The 20112-nt window shown below is 44.1% G+C and overlaps 1 long non-coding RNA gene across 2 annotated transcripts in view; it reads right to left on the bottom strand.

Moving 5' to 3' along the window:
• LOC114012926 (uncharacterized) overlaps positions 1-17752 on the bottom strand; it is a 42028-nt gene extending 24276 nt beyond the window's left edge. For both annotated transcript variants that reach the window (XR_008746166.1, XR_008746165.1), the window contains exons 1-2: positions 17531-17752; positions 2209-2350 (exon numbers count right to left, since the gene is read on the bottom strand). This is a non-coding gene — a long non-coding RNA (uncharacterized LOC114012926). The remainder of the gene's footprint in view (positions 1-2208; positions 2351-17530) is intronic.
• Positions 17753-20112: the final 2360 nt, after the last annotated feature.

The following is a 20112-nucleotide window of genomic DNA, read 5'->3' as shown; positions in this document are numbered from 1 at the left end:
CTCTCTCCTTATGCTTCTGCTTCCCACAGATGATACAAACCCATGTAAACAGATGGCTGTGTGGGTTTTCACACATTTTCCGTATATCTACACATTGATTCAAAGAGACATGTTGCACACCCTTTGCTCTTCCCTCCTACCAGAGTAACACAGAGTGAAAGCAGAGCTCCTGAGGAGCCCTTAGTCCTGCTGTGCTCCATAAAATCACACGTAGCAAGCCCTCCCGTTGCTCACTGGGTTGGGGCCACTCATCTGGTGTTGTAAAATCTGCGGAGGAAATATGTGCTTCTCAGTAATGTGAAGAAAAGCCACTCAGCAGTTCCCATATTATATATATATATTACTTCAAGCAATGCAGATGCATGTCCTTGTTTAGAAAAGTCACACTTATTTCAGCAGTTGCTGCCAGGAGAGAACAGGGCTGCAGAAGGGGTGCCATGTAAATATGGTGAGAAGGGAGTTTTAATTTGCAAGGCTGCTCTGGCACACAGGAACAGGATATTGGTGTCATTGTTGGGGGGGGAAACACAAATAATGCAGTTTGGGTTTGCCTTGTGTCATCTTTCAGCTAGAGAAAAGAAAGACTAAAATTCTCCCTCACTGAGATGTCAATACCACATATCTGCTAAGATCATTTGTATGTTTTTGCTCTCACGCAGCTCTTTTGTTCACGAAAGCTAACAAAATTTGTGATTTTTTTTTTTTTTTGTTGTTGTTGCTGTCAGGGACAAAAATCTGGCTGAATCAGCACGGGCGGGTGCAGGGCACAGTGGCTTTGCCTGAAAGACGATTCACACAGCCAGCGCATTTGGGTGGGTTAAGCCCCAGCTCCGATGCGCCCTCTGTGTGGATAAAATAACACTTCGAGTGAGCCGTTCTAGAAAATGAAAGAACTAATTGCTGGGGTTAGAAGAATTCAGCCAGTCTCAAGCCATTAGGATCACGGAATTGGAGCAAAGCTGCCAGGGCTTTACCACGCTTAAGACCTAACCTTAGGTTGCTCTTCGATCACACGACCACAGCTCTAACATTCGCAGGCGAACATGCCCTCCATGCCCCGGCAGCGCTTCCCTCCGTGGATGCAGTGATGAGCGCAAGGAATGCCAATTCCACAGTACTCCTGATCGCCAGCAGGATAGGGACAGACAGGCCTGGTGGTTTAATTTGCCCTTTTTTTTTTTTTCTTTTTTTAGAGGAATAAAAACAACAAAAAGACAATCTAGTCTGTCGTGAGATTTCTGACTGATTGTGGAGTAATTTGGGCAGAATGGAATAGAGCCTGCTCAGTGGCTCATGAACAGCACTTATCCGTACTCCATTATTTTCCTTTTAGTTTGCTTTACAAATTAGAAAAGGGCACCAGTGTCAAATTCTTGATGCAAGCCTCTGTGTGAAATGATAAGCTAAATCCTAAATTGGGGTCAAAGCTGTTCATGGGGTTCCTGCTGCTAATAAAAACACTTTTCTTTGTTCCTGCCTGCTAAGATTGCCTGCCCCATTTATAAACAAGATCTTATCCCAAAAGAGATACCTCTACGCAGAAGTTAGGGAAAAGTACCCTGCTTACACTAGAATGTGTCCTTAAAAATATACTATGTTTTGGAAGGAAAAAAGATAGCATCATTGCATTAAGAGTAATGCATTTATACTAGCTAAAATCCTGGTTTTGTCTGCACATAGCATCTCAGGGTATTTTTCTGAGTGGTTCACAATGTGAACAATAATTGGCAGCATCATGAAATTATGTTCCAATGACTCGTCATTTGTGAAACCTCCCTTTAATTTCAGTTCAAAGATAGGCTGATGAGTTTCCCCCCCCACAGGTTTCTTTTTTGACACTCCTTTCTGAGTCCAAAATCAAAATAAAAAAGCAAGCCTGTAGTGATTTAGAACACAGAGCTCTGGCTGATGTGGCATAAAAGATGACATCACCACACCCTGCTGAGGGATGATACAGCACCTGAAGAGCGATGTCCTACCTGGGCATGAGATTTCATGGGTCCAAAGCTGGGTGGGAATGACTCAGGGGAGTTTTGGTGTCCCTCCCTTGAGGAACAACAGCGTCTGCAAGAGTGATGTGGTCAACTGTTTGGGTCAGTTACAATTTTATCCTGAAAATTATTTCTTTAAAATGACCTGATCTTAACAATTCCATACCCCTTTCAAAGCCACAGTGCCTGAATCTGGCTTTTTAAGTGAGCTACTGACCTTGCTGTAGCTTGTGCAGCTGTGTAGTACTTTGTGTCAGATCCTCACTGCCATCAGACTTAGACACCAGCAGTCACTGTGACTCTGCCTTGCCTGGTTCTGTCCCCTCTGCTGCCACTGTAAATGGTTTGGAACCTGCTTCCTGCAATCAAATGTATTCTTGAATATTGCAGAAAGTGACTCTTCAAACTTACATTTTCTTTCATTTCCTGTGAGAAAGAAAATCAATTTACCTGTAAATACAAGAAATGCCATTAATACCAGTTGGGGTTAGACAGCTCAAAGTGGTCACAGGAGCTTGAAGTTTTTGGAAACTGAAGTATTTGTTCTTCTTTTTCCTTTTTTCTTTATCTTTCTGCTGACCCTTGGTAACTACCATGAGATGAATTAAAGCAGTCAGTTTGAAATGGCTGGAAATGGGTATAAATTGGAACTGTCTTTGTTGAGAAGTAGCATGAGATGGGATCAAGGCTAGCAGCAAGGGAGGTTTTCGAAGGGCACTACAATGTATAGCAAACCAGCTGTGCGCTTGCATGTGTGCGCTTAAAACTCCTACCAGTAAAGCAGAACCCACAAGCAGAGATGCGAAATCAAACCAAGGAAGACTGTTTTCTTTTGTTCTCTTTTTAGAAACCCTTTTTCTATTTAGATTTACAGTAGTAATAGGTCAGACAAGTCAAAAGTTGCATGTATTTATAATGAATTACGCAAATATGATGATAAGAAGCAGTGCTCTCCTGCAGGGCTCAGTGATGGTAACCCTCATCAGCCTTCCCTTGCTACAGCCTGAGCACTTGCCCAAACACACATACAGGGAGAGGCAGGGTAAGGATAAAGCTGAAAGATGTTTGTGTGTCTGCCCTGGGAGCAGCTGAAGGGCTTGAAAGATGAGAAAACAGGAGAGGTAAGGTCTACCTGGAAAAAAAAAATCAGAAAGATCACAGAAACAGGGGCTGCAGTCCTCTGCCTGTCTGCTCGGAGGGACATGATGTGCTCCAAAGACAATATACTCCAGAGAAAATTATTGATTTTACTCAAACCAGGCTTGTGAAACATTTGCCTGGTAAAATAATCCAGCAACACAAACAGCTCAAAGAAAGGCTAGGCATTTCTGCGTGATCTGCCCAAAGACAGCTAAAGCTTGTCCCCAGCTCTGGCATCTCGGGAACTCACAGGCATCTCAAAAAGGTCTGTTTTACCCAACATCTCTTCAAGGAAGTCCCAGATTAATTCACCAGAGGGAATTTTTCACAGCCTTTGCAAGTGTTGCTGTCAAAACTAGCCACGAAGCAATCTTGTTGAGTAAACAGCCCATTTTCTCTCCTGTTGTACACCCCCCACCCCCCCGCAGAGCCCCAGTCTGAGCAAGCACGGGAAGGTGGGGAGGGGGGCTGGGGAAGAAAAGCCCAGCAGAGCCCACACAGCCAGTCCTCCCCGAACAGCTTGCGTTTCTTCACAAGTGAAATTCCTCTGCCTCCAGAGGCTGAAGGTGCCCTGCAGCAGTGCTGCCTACTGTGCTGAAATCCCCATGGGACGAGGAGCTTGGGGACGCGGGGCTCGGAGAAGGAGAGTTGCTTGCTTTTAGCCATGTCCCCTTGCAACAGCCTTTCCCATGTCCTGCCCTCCCTGCTCACCTCCGCTCTGCTGAGGCTCGGGCTAGGCGTGATTTGTTTCAAAGGCTGGGTTTAATGGCTTTTAATACTAGTTAAGTGGACGGGCTGAGACGCTAGTTTCGAAATGCCTGGAGGAGAGAAAGAATTCTGTATTTCCTGTTATTTGTCTTGCTTCACATAATCCCATTTTTTAGTGAACAGATGGAATATTTTTGGTTTGCTGAACATTTTGTCATCACTATTCAGCACCAACTAACCTGCCAAATGCTCTTGAAAAACACACAGTTATTGCAGTCTCTGGTCCTTGGTTTTACAAGAGCAAATTTCCTCCTTGGTTCCCATGAACCAAAAGAACTATTTCTTTGATTCCCACCCCCACCCCCACCCCACCCCCGCCTGAAGATCTAAAGACTATTCTCCATTGGTCTAAGTGGCAAAATCTCATTCAAAGTAAGACAGATGTTATTCTGCCAGAGCAGAAAAACTCTTGGATGAAACCAGTAGGGATTGAAATTTCCATTCAGGGAACCCTACCCCTGGTTTGCCAAAAGTGACTGACAGCTGAGGACAACTGTGATTATATTTCCACCACCCCACCCCCCAGTTGGAGGTGGTGCGCTTAAATGAGGAAGTACAAGGAGTTTTAGGTCAGGGACTCTTCTCAGTCTATCACACCTCTGCAAACTTCACTCATTTGCTTTCTGCCCTGCTGAAGCCAAGCTCGTGCTTGACTGAGGCACAGTTTCTATAGGGCAGACATACCTCTTGTAGAAAGGCAGGCTGTCTTCAATCAAGAACATAAAAGATAGACCTCACATGGCTGCCTTTGGTAGGACATTCCCCTGTTGAATTACCATGATGGCTAAAACCTGGATTTTTTGCAATTCGAGTTTATCTGGCTTCATTTTCAGTTGCCAGACATTTTTTGTTTGTTTGTTATTCTTTTCATACTCTTTTTTTTCCTTTCCCTGTTTTCTACCGCCTTCTACTTTCCAGACTTTAAATTGTAAAAAGCAACTCTGGATACAGGATTTTTTTTATTGATTTCATTACCCTACATACAGATACAAAACACCCCCTGATTTTTATTCACTGCTGCTTGGTTAAAAGCGATAACACCTCTCTCATGCATTTGGGTAGGATTTACACCACCCGTGTTCTTTAGAAAATCTGACTATGGTTTGCTACCAGCCTCTAGTTCATCTCTCAGACTGAAACAACAGCAACAGAAAAGACTCCTTTACATTTTTTTACTGCATTGTGACCCTTACAGTAGTTGTCCATATGTTTGTTACCTCTATGTCTGGACTGAACTTGCCTGAATTTGAGACTGTGAAACCAGCAGAAAGTTGCAGAGTGGCTGTCAGTTTGTTTTGCACCTGTCATCTCTGATATCCTTGAGAAAGGAAAGAGCATGAGCATGGCTGTAAAACAAAGTAAAGACAAATAATATTTTCATATGCATGTTTCCACTGGAGAAATTTGCTCTAGTGAACAGCAGAGGAAGTTAGAAGAAATTTTATTTCTAGCATTGCCACTGTGTGGGATCAGAAATACTTTGCACTTTTGCAGCACTTTACTAGCAGAATTTCCTTATAATATGTCCCGCTCCTTTTCCTGATTTCCAGTTAGAAAATGCTCTTATGGATATTAGACTGTGAATCGAATAAACATCTCTAGAGGCACACTGGAGTGAGTGTGACTGGGCTTCTACCCTGTTAGTACTACAAGGGGAAGCTCTCTCAGGAAGGAATTTTAAATGTACCGACCCCTACCACCATGGTAGTGAGTCATGTCTCACTTTGGATATTATGGGTCCTGGAAAAGACTTCCCCAAGCTTCAGGATGGACAAAGGGAAGAATTCGCTTTGAGGGACCCTGATACAATGACAATTATTTACAGTAAAAAAAAATAAAAATCATAGAATACCATGTTGGAAGCAACCTCGTGAATCATCTGGTCCAACATCATGTTCATAAAGAATTTTTATACTTTTTCTGGTAAATTACATTTTTCTCTTAATTTTCTCAGTCATTAGAATCCAAGACAAACAGTCCTGTCCACTGCTCCTCAAGGAAGAAAAGTGGTAAGACAATTCAGGGACTCTATGTCTGATTTATGAATACTGATTCAGTGAATTTCTGGATTTGTTTTATTATGAGTATGCATAGCATTCCTGCATAACTGAGATCCAGCCTGTGATGGCAGACCCATGCCATCTAAGTCCCTGACCAGGAACAGCAGAAAATTGTTAAACCTGTATACATTCACACAGGCAGGAGTGTTTAGAGATCATGGTGTTCCTCACTAGCAAAAGGCAAGCTTGTCAGTAGGGATTGGGATTTCAAGGTTAGAGGTCCCTATGCAGCAACACCAAGAAAAAACCAGCCTAAATGCCAAGAGGAAGGACACACAAGAAAAGAAAATTTCAGGCAAGAAAATTAAAAAAAGAGAATCAGTTTTTGTGAAAGAGACTATTGGTGACTGTTGGACCAGGCAAGGTCAACGAAAGACCACTTAGGTCAGTTGAAACACCAAGATTAGGAAAAAAATATTCAGGAGGGCAATGTTACATCACCAAAAAACCTGAATTAACCTTGAAAAATCTGCAGGTGGTGAAAAAACTGAGGAAGAGAAATGCTCTTTCCTCTTCTGTTGCTGAACATTATGTGTTTGTTCTCTCTACTGCCCAGATTCAGTATCTACAGTATTTAAAAGAGCTGGAAACCCAGGTGTGTCTGCCACAACCAGGGCACTGAAGAGAACACCAGCCTTGAAAAGCTCAAAAAAATCAGAAGCTTAGGGAAAGAGCAATAGAGAAAAAGCCCATGTCCAGGGAAAAACAACAAAGTGAATTTGCAGGAATATGTTGAAAATTTATGCAGAAAGTTTAAGGTGTGTTGACTTCACTGTGTGTAAGCCCAATGCATCAGTGCACCAAACGTCTGCCCGGAAGCCAAGCTACCCTTAGGTGTATTATCCTTATGGATAAGCTATTGATAATCTGCAGTACCAGATTTTTTCCAATGTACTTATCTTCTTTCATCAAACTCCTGAAGTTTCTTAGAAACCCTGATTGCCCAGTGCTTCTGCTGAGAAAAAATAAAAACCTTCTGAGCACTTTCAGGTATTTGATTTGGAGCTAGTCTTCTATCTTTGCAGTTCAGCATAGAAAGTACCAGATGATTTTTTATGAAGTGATGCAGTCAATCAGTTTTAAAGACAGAAGGGCCATTATTGTAATCCTACCTACTGCAGAGCACAGACCCAAAGAATTCATCCAGTAATTCAGAATTCCAGTATATCTGAACACATCTTAGTAAAAATCTTCTGTCCCAAAAGTCAAGAGCTTTAAATTTTAGCATGTCTAAATCTGGTTATTGCCCAGCTGAAAGCTGACCAAGTTACTTAATGAAAGATTTAATCAGGTCAAAAACATGAATTTAAAAAAAAAATTAATGCAGGAGAATTTCCAGTGTTCCTATACATTAAACAGGAAAAAATTGGATTTTTTGTGATAGAATTTTTATTTTCATATTTCAGTTAATATTAGCATTTAACTTTTAAGTAGTAAAATTACATAATTATATTACTCTAAATTACTGGAAGAATGTTTTGTTCAACCTAGGCTATTCGGGGAAGATTAAAAAAGATAAAAATTATATATTCCGATTTAGGTCAAAAACAATTTTCAGATACTTTGAAAACCTCATGAGAAAGAATCCTAGCAAACATTTTTGAACTAGCTCCAGTTAGAAGAGATTTTTGCTTTGAAATTTGTATTTCTACTTCTGAAATTCTCTTTTAAATAAGCATTTGTGCAGTATTTCTAGTATAAAAGCACCGGGTAGTTTGTATGTTTCTTGTTATTGCCGTTGCTATAGCATTGATTGCAGCTGCATTAGTGGAATATTTTCTAAGCCTAAATTTAATCTTACTTCTACCACCATAAGTACATTGACAAGAGATAAGAATTAATGAATCAGTATGCTCATAGGCAACACCGATGGCTTCAAACAAAAAGAATTAGTGTGTGGTTTTTTATGAAGATCAGACTCCACAGACAGATGAACAACTCCCTGAAAGTTCAGTCTGGCAATGTGCAACAATAGTCCCAAGGACCAAAGGAATTTTACTGCTTCTTTTGTAGAGCTGTGGAACACAGGCTTCCTGAAAACAAGAAGCAAATCAGCAGACTGTACATCTTGATGCTGTTACTGACCATTTCTTTGGAAAAAACTGTCAGAAACTCCATGCATCCCGGCTGCAACACAGGCGAAAAGAAAGCCACAAAACCGTTTAAATCCCACTTTGACTCACAGTCACAGAAGTTCAGAAAACTAAGGTAAATTATGGTTTTCTCTAAATTATTTGAATACGATAATATTTTTTTTAATGACTAATGTAAATTACTAGTCATACCGCATCAGGGGAAATTAACTCTATTTTATCTTTTATTTAATTAATTCTAGACTTGATGATCTTAAAGGTCTTTTCCAACTTAAATGATTCTATGATCCTATAAATGTCTTTGACCTGCATTGCTTTCTATGCGTTCATTTGTATACCTGGGTAGTAGTTATGGTGTAAATACCTTGTTGAAGATTGATATAGTTATAAACAAGTTACAACAACTGTATTTAACTGGCACTCCTAAGCTGTCATCTTCTTGGAGCAAAAGGAAAGAAAACTGGATAAATTTCAGTGTGACAACACTTACGTTAAATAAGGCAATGTGAGATAGAGCTTTTTCAGGAAGTACAAGTCAAAAGGAAGCACAAGAAATCACTTAAAATTTAAGTGACATTTATATTAATCTTTTTCCTCTCTGGTCCACTTTGACAGATTGCTGTTGTCCTGTTGAACAACCCTTAACTCTGATTTATGGGCAGGAAGAAGAAAACTGCCTGAGACCTTATGTTGCTACAGAAACCAGATTTGTTTCTTCTAAGACAAGTAAATGCAAACACAAAGATGAAGGGAGGGGATTAAAATTTCACCTTCTGCCTCTCATTGTGCCTTTCACTCATCAGCCACCACTGGAGAAATGAGTCCAACCCATAACCTGACCAGTCACCCCAAACCTGCCACGCACGTACTAGTTTTAGCTGGTGCAGCTGGTCTGCACTAGCAGCGCCGCTGGCAGACACAGACCAGTGCCAGCTGACTGGACAGCAAATCGAAAGGTAACAAAACAAAAACCAAAAAAACCCAAGCCCAAACTCATATAACACTAAGGAGCAAAAAACCCATAAAGACAAGAGAAAAGCAAAGACTGCGTGTTGTCAGGATGCAGCCAAAGCCAGGGACAACAGGACACTTTTTCTTTCATCTCCTCTCTCTCTGCCTTTGCTGCCTTCAGAGTTGGGATGAGGTGGGGGCATCAGTCAGCTGGCAGCCAGAAAGCAGGGAGAGACCAGCAGATGTGATGTGAGGGTCTGCTTCTAGTACACACACACACACACCCACAACTTGTTTTGCTTAATCCTATGCTTAACTTTAAGTGAATAAGTGAAAGCAAATGGAGTTTGGCTCTATGGAAAATCATTCATGCCATTTCCCTTGCTCTACTTCTTTATAAAACTTTTGAAAATGTAAAGCCATCCAAATGATGGAAAAAGCACTGTTCCCTGTGACTTTCACAAGTTACTCAAGGGCCTTTGCCGGTCCCTGTGACCATCACAAAACCAGCTTTTCAGCAGTTGATGTGGGCTCTTTGTCACCCTACAGTCTTTTTCCTGGAGAAAGACGCTTTAAGCTCGCCCTTCTGCTCTTCTCCTGCTAAGTCTGTGTCTGTAACACTCCATGGTTTTCAAACCACTGTCTTAATTTAATCCCATAGCTGTCAAGGGGACAATAACTTTTAAAAGGAAGCCAACAGCCAACCAAACATGGCTAAATAAAACTGGTGATCACCAGCAATACAGCCTTTTTGATTCCTGTGAGCCAATACCTGGTGAAGGGCTGGCAGGTAGGGAAGATCTACAGACCAGCTATTTCTTATTCTGCTTTTCACCTTACTATTTCACAGAAGAAACACTTTTCTCCTGCCACAGGTTGTCTAAGGGCAGCACGCTGTGCCCAGGCAGCTGCCCCCAGTGCTGTCCCCAGACGTCCCTCACTCTCCAGGGCCAGCTGGAAACACCAGCCTGCAAACAGCCAACAGCACAAGGGGTTTTGTTCTCCATGGGATCCCAGTGCCAGCTCTAAAAGCCAAGGTCTTCTACATCTCCACTGCAATGGTAACGAACCTTCCTGGTGCCAACACCAAGAGCCTTTCGGTCTGCTGGGGTGGGACCTTTCTTGGGGTGAAATGGAGGGAGTTCTGCTCCCATGCCCATTACTGAATTCTCCACAGAAACTGCAGGCAAGGATGCCAATTAACGCTAATTGGGATTTTTTTTTTTTTTTAATATGTGGACACGTGTCCATTAGGAACTCGATTGATAGACTGAGACAAGTGACTCATTTTTCTGTTGCCATGAAGTAACCATTGTACCACTTTGGGTTCTTTAAAAGGAAAATATAGCAGACCTCACCTGCTCCCATTAAAGCCAAAGAGTTTTGCCACCACTGAAGGAGAGAATGGACACTTGACCTAGGGGTAAGTATTGCATTGCCTTGCAGAGTTTTTATCCAGGAAGAACACCTTGCTGGATAAAAATATAGTCAGAGATATTGCTAGTGTTGTTAGCAACACCTTGTGCTTTCTTTGTAAATACTCTTCAATTTTTTTTCTTGATGCTCAATTTAAGAAGACCCAATGTGAGCTTTATGTAACTACTAAACCTGGCTTTCAATTTATTTCGAATTCTTCCTAAACACTTTCCAAACACCTAACATGAGATGCACAGTGAGCTGAAGATTAAATGAGTATACGGGCTTCTCTGGTGGAAAAACACTAGGTTTGGCCACAGGAGGAAGCTGACAGCTCCATTACAGACTCATCAGTAATCAGCTGTATATAAAGAGGACACCAGCATCTGGGTCTCCTGTCCAGCATGAGGCAGTGAAGGAAGAAACACAGACACCACACAACAAAGGTGAGGGACCCCAAATAGAATTTTCAGCTGCTCTTCCAGAGAAGCAAGTAGTCAGCCTAAGGCATCATTCCTGAACAACTCTCTTGGCAGGGAAACTGCTTTTGAAAAATGCTGCTCATTTGTTTTTTCTTTCCCTGACCCATGGCCCTAATGTGTGGATCATATGCAAAGGCAAGATCAGAGATGACAGAACAGTTTTGCTCTCAGATACAGTCAGGTAGCTGAATAAATTCAGCTCAGTGAGTTTTGGCATTTAAGGAGCAACAGCTGGAAAATTCCTTTTAGCACTTTTTTGACATAAATCAGTTGAAAAACAGGAGGGTTTTCTTTCAGGGCAATCAGCTGCACTAGTGTCCCTGGTCAAGCCCTGGCTCTCCCTGGTGTAGAGCACAGAGCCCAGCCTGCCTGGGAGAGCTGCGGAGACAAATCTCACCCTTGAGTTTTCTTAAGCATTTTGGTCAGCAGAAGTGAGGCAAGGCTTTGGAAAAAAAAAAAAATCCACCTTTTGCTTTTGTAATTCTCTTTTTGTCAATAAAAAATTTTGATTTGTCAGTCAAAAAAATGATTTTGACTAACTATAATATTATGTACAGAAATCTAAGAATTATTATTTGAGTCTTGTTTAATACCACCCCTGAACAAAGGCTGAAATCCCCTAAGAAAAGCAGCAGAGTTTGGTGGACTGGAGACAGAACCAAGAGTGCTAACAACAGCGCCTAGTGGGATTAGAAGCAATCCAAGAATCCAGAGCTAGTTTTTGCTTCCTGGCTTGGTACCCCTCATCAGCAGAAGGGCTGCTAGTAGAAAACAAACTATCTATCTGCTAAATTCCCACAGGCATCCAGGCACAAGAAAGTATAGTGGCATTTCTCCACCCTTTGCCTCGCCTAACCCTGTTCCAACTACTGAAGGCTGATCCTCGTAGACTTCCGCAGTGGTTTACCCTCTAGAGAGTCCTCTCCACAGCCTGGTAGAATGAAACATCTCCCTGCATGGCTCTGATCTTTTCAGGCCATATTGATCCTCTCTAAACCTGGATTCTTAGGATGCCAAGTGCCAAAGGCTTTCCACAAGATATAAACGTTACCTCAGTGTTCCTCTTATGAGCCTGCTGATCATGAAATGACTCAATGATTCAAAGACTGTGAGCCCAATTATTTGAAATTATAAATGTCTGCATAATAATAAATGAAATTTATTAAGCTTGCATCCTTGTATGGTAGTGCCTTTCTAACAGATGGAGCACTGCTTTGCTACATACACTGAAGCAGAGGAAGAGCATGCAGAGTGCTCAGCTACTAGAAAGGTTTTGCGCGCAGAAGAGATTTCCAAAGTGGGCATTTTTCTTTCTCTCATACATTAAAAAAATCCCACCTGTTTTTTTCTTACATGTACTACCGGGTCAGTGACTTTGCAACATACATTATACTGTATTGCTGATGAACTTAAGAAACAACGCTGACTGTAAGGTTCCTGGTAAATCATCTATTAGAATAGACCTTTTCTTACCATTTACACTTGCACTAACTCTTGATCTACTGTTGCTAATACTGTATTGTTGTTCCTAGTTACACAGGATGTAATCTTGCCAAACCAGTCGTCTTTTCTGTAGATGATTCAGGCAAGTGTTTATTTCATATATAAGGATGCAGCATGTTAAAGGTTGTTTGCTTCCTGAAATGGATGGTTTCTCATCCTGGCTGAGTCACCGCGCCTCCTAAAATAACATCTTCTTTAGGCCTGGGCAGAGCGTGCAGCTGCTGTGGGCAGGCTAAAGGGCTCACCCTCAGCCCCCTGAGGGCAACAGTGCCAGTGGGAAGAGGGGGTCATGGGTAGATGGTGCCTGGGGGAACATCAGTATAAAATCAGTGAGATTATCCTCAGCTTTAGCTAATTTGCAGAGGAACGCCGAGTTTGTCCAGCACAGATGCACCAGTGCTTCATATTCACAAATAAAACCCTACTGTGCTGGGTGCATGTTCAGTAATGGACTAGAACTAACAGTATTTATACCACAAGAAATCAGAATTTCCCTGTTTTTTTAATCAGCAAGGTGGGTAGACAAAAAGTACATGGTGTTTCTGTCTCACTACACTGAGCTGCTCTCCTGCTGGTAGCCATGCATGCCCAAAGGACCAGCAGCTTTGGGGTGGGCAGGGCTCTGATGCTGTGTGCAATGCTGAAGAAACCCCACCCTCATGGCACAACTTTTCAGTATTTGAAAGGGGCTCGAGATAAACCAAGCCAAAGGTGTGAACCTTGCTGAGCGGAGCAAGACCCACTTGCATTCAGGTTGCCAGCAGCTCATGGCCTTTGGGAAATGCCTTGTGCGGCTCTTACCATGCACAAGGTGAGTCTGGCTGGCCCCAGGATGATGCCAGGCAGCATCCCTAGGCAGACCCAGAAGAGCCCCAACTGTCAGGATATTTATCTCACCCATGACATTACTCATATGTGTGTGCTTCTCCCAAGTAGTGAACAGCTGTAGACATGGGGTCTACTCCTAAAGCAACCACCCTCTTGGAGGTACAGCCACACGTGCTTGGGTGCCAGCCTGGGATATAACAGCACCTTACTCTTGTGAGCCAAACTTTAGCCCAGGAGTGGCAGATACCTTCTGGAAGCCAAAACCCTGATTTTTACTTTGGTGTAAGAATTATTCAGTGTTCCTTCTTCCTGAGGTCCATTCTCACTACCCGTAAAATATTTCTGTCGGCATGCCAAGGAAAACCTTCAGCCTTCTGCCTGCAAACCACAGAGCAACGAGGTCAGCCATTAGGTGACTGAGTGTCTTCAAGTGATGGGCACACTTCAGGCAAAGGTTCAGGTGAGACACAGCAGCTGCTGCAGACTGCTGGGCTATGCGGCTATGGATTGTGGACTTTTGTAGAGTTTGTGTAATATTGCTTCCAAAAGCATTATTACAGCTTCATTTTAATGACCTTATTGATAAGCTGAAGTGGCTCCCATTGCATCATGCGCTGGGAGCAGTGCTACATTACTGCTGAAATATCAACCATCCAGACAGTGAATTTTAGGGCTACAGAGATTTCAGATTCTGCTGCTAACTCTGGAATTATTTAAACTGTAAATTGTCCAGGGAATAAACTGTCTTTTTATTCTGTGTTTGGATAGATGTTAACATCATAAAAATAGTGAATAATAATAAAAAAAAAGATCAGAGTATCTTTTGGTAAAAACTATTGCATTAGCTCCGTTTTCTCCATCCCACTGAACAAGACTATATTAGCTAGGAATGTATAAAAGTATGCCCATTAAAAGGAAAAGCCATTTGCAACACATTTCAATCTTTCCAGTGTAACAGGGCAATGGAAATTGTCTCTCTTCACAGAAAAAAACCAAGAATATTCCCCAAATCATCATATAAATCTTTTGTTACTAAAAAAACAAGAACTGATTTTCAAAGAAAAAAACCCACTTTTTAACATTCATATAATTTAAGCTACAGTCTAAGAATGTTTTTTACTTTCAGATAAAAATAATTCCCAATCAGATTTCATACACATGTAAAATAACTTGAAATTAAAGTGTAAACTTGCATAATTTTTCACGCAATTTAAACACAAGTTTATCAGATCTCTTCTGCCATCATTTCAATAATATGATAAAGCACTGGTAATACCACTGAGATTGCGACTCAGATTCAACAAGATCCAGCTTCTGAATGGTGAAGCATAACCTAAGATAATAGAACATGTAAAACAACATTAACAAGACAAAGAACACAAAATAATTTACAGACTTTTTAAATGGCATGGAGGCCATTTACGTGCTGGCTATGAATTCACAGCCACCTCTTAGTGAAATATTTAGCGGGACACTTCATGTGCGTAAAGCTACTGTGATGTATGATTGTATGAAGCTGAGGATTTGTCCTGACTTTACCAGGGAACAAAAAGCCTAGAAAAGCACCAGCTCAGAGGAAAAAGGATGCTCTCTGGAAACACAAGAAGGCCTTAAGTATTGGAGGCAATTATGCAAGCCAGATAAATTCTTTAAGTACAAGAACAAGAACATTAGCTGCCCATGAGCACATAGAGGGCAGACTAGGCATTACACTTTTATCAGGAGCACTGCTACCTGCATCTCTGACTCACTGCATCTAGAAAAAAAATATGTCTAAATGAGGTCAGGTCTTAGCAAACTGACCTGCCTTGGACCCTTCCCATACGGACCCTATCACTGACATCCCACCCAAATGCACCTGTAGGGGTCATGTGCTGGGTCCAGTTCTGGGCTGCCCAAGATGAGAGACATGGCCTTACTGGCATGAGTCTGTTGAAGGGCCACAAAGGTGGTTAAGGGACGGAAGCATCTGGAATACGAAGAGAGGCTGAGAGAACTGGGGCTGTTCAGCCTAGAGAAGGGTGAGCGATATCTTACCAATATGTGTCAGTAACACTCCTGTGAGGAAAGGGAGTAGAGAAGATGAGGCTGCACTCAATAGCGTCCAGTGAAACGACATGAGGCAATGGACATAAACTGAAATACAGAAAAATCCATTTAACTACCCAGCAACTTACCCTAGCTTACCCTGCTCTGAGCAGGGGTGCTGGACCAGACAATCTCCAGAGAAACTCATAATAACACAGGAATATTCAATCTGATAGGGAGTCTTGTGCATCAGAAATCAGTGTGAAAAATAAGCATGGGGGAAAAAAGAATCAAAAAGACAAATTGAAAATGTTGAGAAAAATCTCTACAACCCAATAACAGACATCACACTTAGGAAATCTTGGCTCCAGTCTTGCCTCATTTTTTCCCCCCTCTGTTATCCTCTTAAAATGGAGCAGCGTTAACAAGAAATCCTCACCCTAGACCACCCCATAGTTAGCAGGGGATGCAAAGCCTTCAACTCCAGGCCTGTGCTTCAACTCAAGCAGGAGAATTGGTCTTCCAGACCTTCAAAGCATGATTTAATTGCCGAGCAACTGGATAAAATATATCAGCTGTGTCAGACATGACACACCAGGACAAAGGAGCCCCTAGAGAGATCCCATATGGTATGGGCTGTCAGGCCTGTCCTTCTGAAGTCTTGTAAGTAGGAGATGGAGGCATCTCCTTCTCTTCCTGAAAGTCCATTTTTTTTCCTGGGTGCTGTGGCTAGGGAACTTGAGACTCTCTGATTCCTCTGAAGTACCTAACCCCAAACCAATTTGGCAGCACTGCAACAGACAAATCCCACGGATGATTTAGGTATCACAGATAGATACTCTCTAAGGACACAAAAGGCAGTATTCTGGCTGCCAGCTCTGTCCTTACACAAATCTAACAGAAACCTTTTAAGTGTAGCCGCTGGGATAATCCCATTATTATTATTCAAAAACGGGCTTAAAAGCTTCATACTACCATCTATTTCAGAAGTCAAATACAGCCACATATCTCCCTGGTCCTGGACCCAGCTGCCATTAAAAAATTGAGGAGTTTTAGGAAAGCGTTCAGCCTGGTTTTGATTTGTGGTTTTACCTGGTGGTAGACAAGTGAAAAGTGAACTCATAGCTACGTTTTGTTCCACCTCCACCCAACATATGTTTTGCAACTTCCTACTTCAAGACAAAGTCGAGCTTCAAGGTCTGACTCTTCCCTTTGTCCATACAGTTGCTAATACCCGAAAGATGCTCTTATTTACCAGCCAGGTAACCACAACTGCAAACACACAGTCCTACCCAAAGATATGTTCCAGACGAGTATCTCTTCAGAATTTTTTTAATGGCCAGTTTAAAACAGAAATTAATTCTATTGATTTGCCGTTTCATATTTCTTGACACTAATAAATCTAACCATTAACCCATCACTTAGAGGGCTGCTTCTCCCCACCTGGATGAATTAGGCGGTTCCGCAAGAAGGCTCCAGCACAGAAACCCACGCCCTCTGCCAAACGGAGAGTCCCGAGGTTTGAGAGACTGTACTGCATGAGTCACCACACAAGATTTACTTCTGGCCGACTGTTTCGATAAGTAATAATGCTTCCTCCAGACAAAACTATCCAGAAACCGGCATCTAGCCTCCGTCTCCCAACAGCAGCCCGCAGCAAGCGATGCCACCAGGCATCGCAGCCAAGGGCTGGTAAATCCCAGGATTTGTAAACAGCGGTAAGAGGGAGCTGCAATGAGATCAGTGTCGGGGATTGCAGCCTACAGAGCCATTTTTAAATGAGGTTTCCTGCAACAAAAGCTAGCTCCCGATAACCTTTTCCAATAACACGGGGTGAAAAGTGTTGGATTTCAATTACAATACGCGATACTAAGGCGTGGACAGACAGCTTGGTACTCCCCTTGCAGGCAACTGCTCAGGCGATTTGTTTATTTTTTATTTATCGGGAAAGAAAAGGAAATCTTAAATTACCAGACTACTGTACCAGAAAAGTCCAACATCGTATAATCGAAAGGAGATGAACGGTCCCGTTATTATTTGCTGTTATTACATGGCATATTAGAATCGAGGAATAAAGTCACAAACGAAAAGTGAGCACAGCCACGTTTGTTTTCCTTCCCCCATTCCATTCCAAATGCAGCTCTCAAGGACAAAAAAAAACCAAAACAAACGATAAACCTCATGAAACATATCTAAAATAGATGTTCTTCGTTCCAAAATTTCAAGGCGCTAAAACGACCCCACTTAGGGTTAGGCAAAGGGTTTCTTACCTGGAAAAAAGCTCCTTCGTTTCTCGGGACTGGTCTCTTCCCTCCTCCCGCACTTTCACAGCCACATCTTTGCTACTTTGCCGACAGAGCAGCGAGCTGGGGCGCAGGGGCCCCGGCCCCCCGTCACAGCCCGCACGGGGCGAACGCCCAAGCCCGCTCTATTGGGAGGAGAGCGGCAGCCCCGGGCTGCCTCCACCCGGGCACAGCGCTGCCGCGGGGAGCGCAGCCCCTTTGCGCTCTATTTTCAGAGCTGCTCCCTCCCAGCTGCGCGCTCCGCAACCGCCGCTGTGCCCCGTCTTTTTGCAATTCCATCCGCGCTAAAACCAAAACCCAAACTATTTTAGATAATTTTTTTTCTCCTTTTTACTTTAGAAGTGGGCATTTTAGCAGAGAAAGCGCCTCTTTAGGTACATCTGGTCGTAATTTTCTAGCGCTGCGTTCCCACGAGCCTGTAGTTAAAAATAAATCAAAGACAGGGAACTGAGAGAAGAGTTTTCGCATTTTGCTGCTGCCCAGACGGCTTTCTGGTCGTTAAAATGAATTTGTAACACTTGGGGATTTCTTTCCACGTGGAGGCTATTAGCGCGGTATTTAAGGGCTATTTAAGGGCTAATGTGCCGAGTTTGTTCTTGTTAACGGTGATGCCTATTTAAAACTAACTACATGGGGCTTTGCAAAAGCTTACAAACTTTTAAATTACTAGTCTGCTTGTCCCAAGAGGGGAAAGGTGTTACTAGCGCTCCCTATTGCAGGTCTTCTCGATGCCGGGGTGCTGTTCGGTGGTGGTAGGAAAGCATAAATCCTGGTAATGCCTTAATTCCACGCATTTGGGCATTTTTTAATTATTTTTTTTTTTTAAAGAATGACTGCTTGGATTGTACCGGCCAGAAGGAAAATCTCAGTAAGGTTGTGAAGCAGGGCTTACCACCGCTGTCGACAGTACACCTGAATGTAATTTGAAATGTGAACTCATAGCAAAGGCAACCCAGGAGCGACAACTGTCCACCCGACCTGGTCCTTCTTTTCCTTTAGCTCTTATCTGCCACCTTCGCTGGGGCAGGGTGTCGTTGTTTGCTTGGTTTCACATTTTACCTTATTGAACATCTGCACAATGGCTTTGGGGAGGCCGTCGCTGCCGGCGGGGCTGCGGTCCGTTTTACCCATGGACAGGCAGCAGCCACCGGTCCTCTTTCCGCCGCCCGCCGGGAGGCTTAGAGCTTCCGAGTGATGCCGGTTCCTTCTCCTGGGCTGGCGGGACTGTCGCTGGCCGGTAGTGCCAGCGGGTGTTCCCTCGCCCTGTCCCATGGGGGGGGGGGGGGGGGGGGGCGCATCTTCTCTAGTGGCTTCCCGAGCGGCTGCCGGTGAGCCCGCACGGCACTGACCGAGGGGTGGCCGCTTTTCACTGACCGAGAGAAGGGGAGAAGGAGTGGGATGACGGGTTCATCCCTAGAAAATAGCCGGGAGCGCTGGGTTAGCCAGGTTTGCGAAGTGGGAACGTTCCTGTGAGGCGGGGTCCTGCAAGCAGCAGGGCAGGGCGGCAGCTCCCCTTCCCCCCCACCAGCCAGAGAACCCGCCCCTTTGCCCCATCCCTCCCTCCGCGCCGACCCGCTTGAGGATGAACAGAGTAGATGGGGCAGAAAGGGGGGCTGGAAGGGAGCACATTTGCTCATTAAGAAGGCTTCAAAGGTGACAGAAGCATGTCAGGCTGCTGATCCAAGCCCCCTGTTCCGCTGGGGGTGGTGGTCACCCCCACCGCCGGGTTCATCCAGAGATCCCCGCAGGTGGCTCCCGTCGAGGCGGCGGTCGCCCCGGCGGGGCTTCTGGACAGGCGCCAGGCGAGGGCAGGCCGGGGGTTGCGGGGAGAGGCGGCTGCCCGCCCGGAGAAGGTTCCTGCCCGGGGAGGGCTCCTGCCTTGGGGGCTTCTCCTCCGCCCGTCGCACCGTGCGGTCGGCGCGGCAGGGCACTGCTACACTTACACCGTGCCGGGCGGGGAGAGGACTGAGGGACAGAGGCCGGGCGATAAACAAACAAGTAAACAAACAAACAAACAAACAAATGCAAGGCTCGGGTGTGATTGATATGTTGCACCCAGCTCGCCGCCGGCTGTCACGGCCGCCGAGGCAGCGTCTCCTCCTCTCGCCCTGCAGCGCTGGAAATGTGTGCGGGAGCGATGGCTGCGTGAGTAGCCGCCGGGAAACCCACCGGGAAACCCGCCGGCTCTTCCCCGGCGCAGTGAGCGGGGGCACGGCGCAGACATAGGCACGGCCCTGCCTGACAACTAATCAATAAGCGCCCATTAACCAAAGCTTTCAGGAAATGGTGTGAATCCTCCTGGTTCTCCTTTTGCAACCAAACAACACAGCAAACACTAGTAAAGGATCGCAACCCACCATGACAGTATTTGTACAAAACCAACAAATGGAACATTTCCTCTGTTCGTTTCAGGGGAGAAGGCCGAGAACCGCAATGCTGATCCCCCTTCCTGAAAAAAAAAACCGCCACCGCCACCCCCTCCCCAAGCAAAAGAAAACAGCCCCCCAGTCAGCCCTAGGTTTCGAAGGTGCCCAGGGGCGAGCGGGCTC

This window comes from Falco peregrinus, chromosome 2 (assembly GCF_023634155.1).
Source record: "Falco peregrinus isolate bFalPer1 chromosome 2, bFalPer1.pri, whole genome shotgun sequence".
NCBI lineage: Eukaryota > Metazoa > Chordata > Aves > Falconiformes > Falconidae > Falco > Falco peregrinus.
This window is presented reverse-complemented; position numbering and strand designations above follow the sequence as displayed.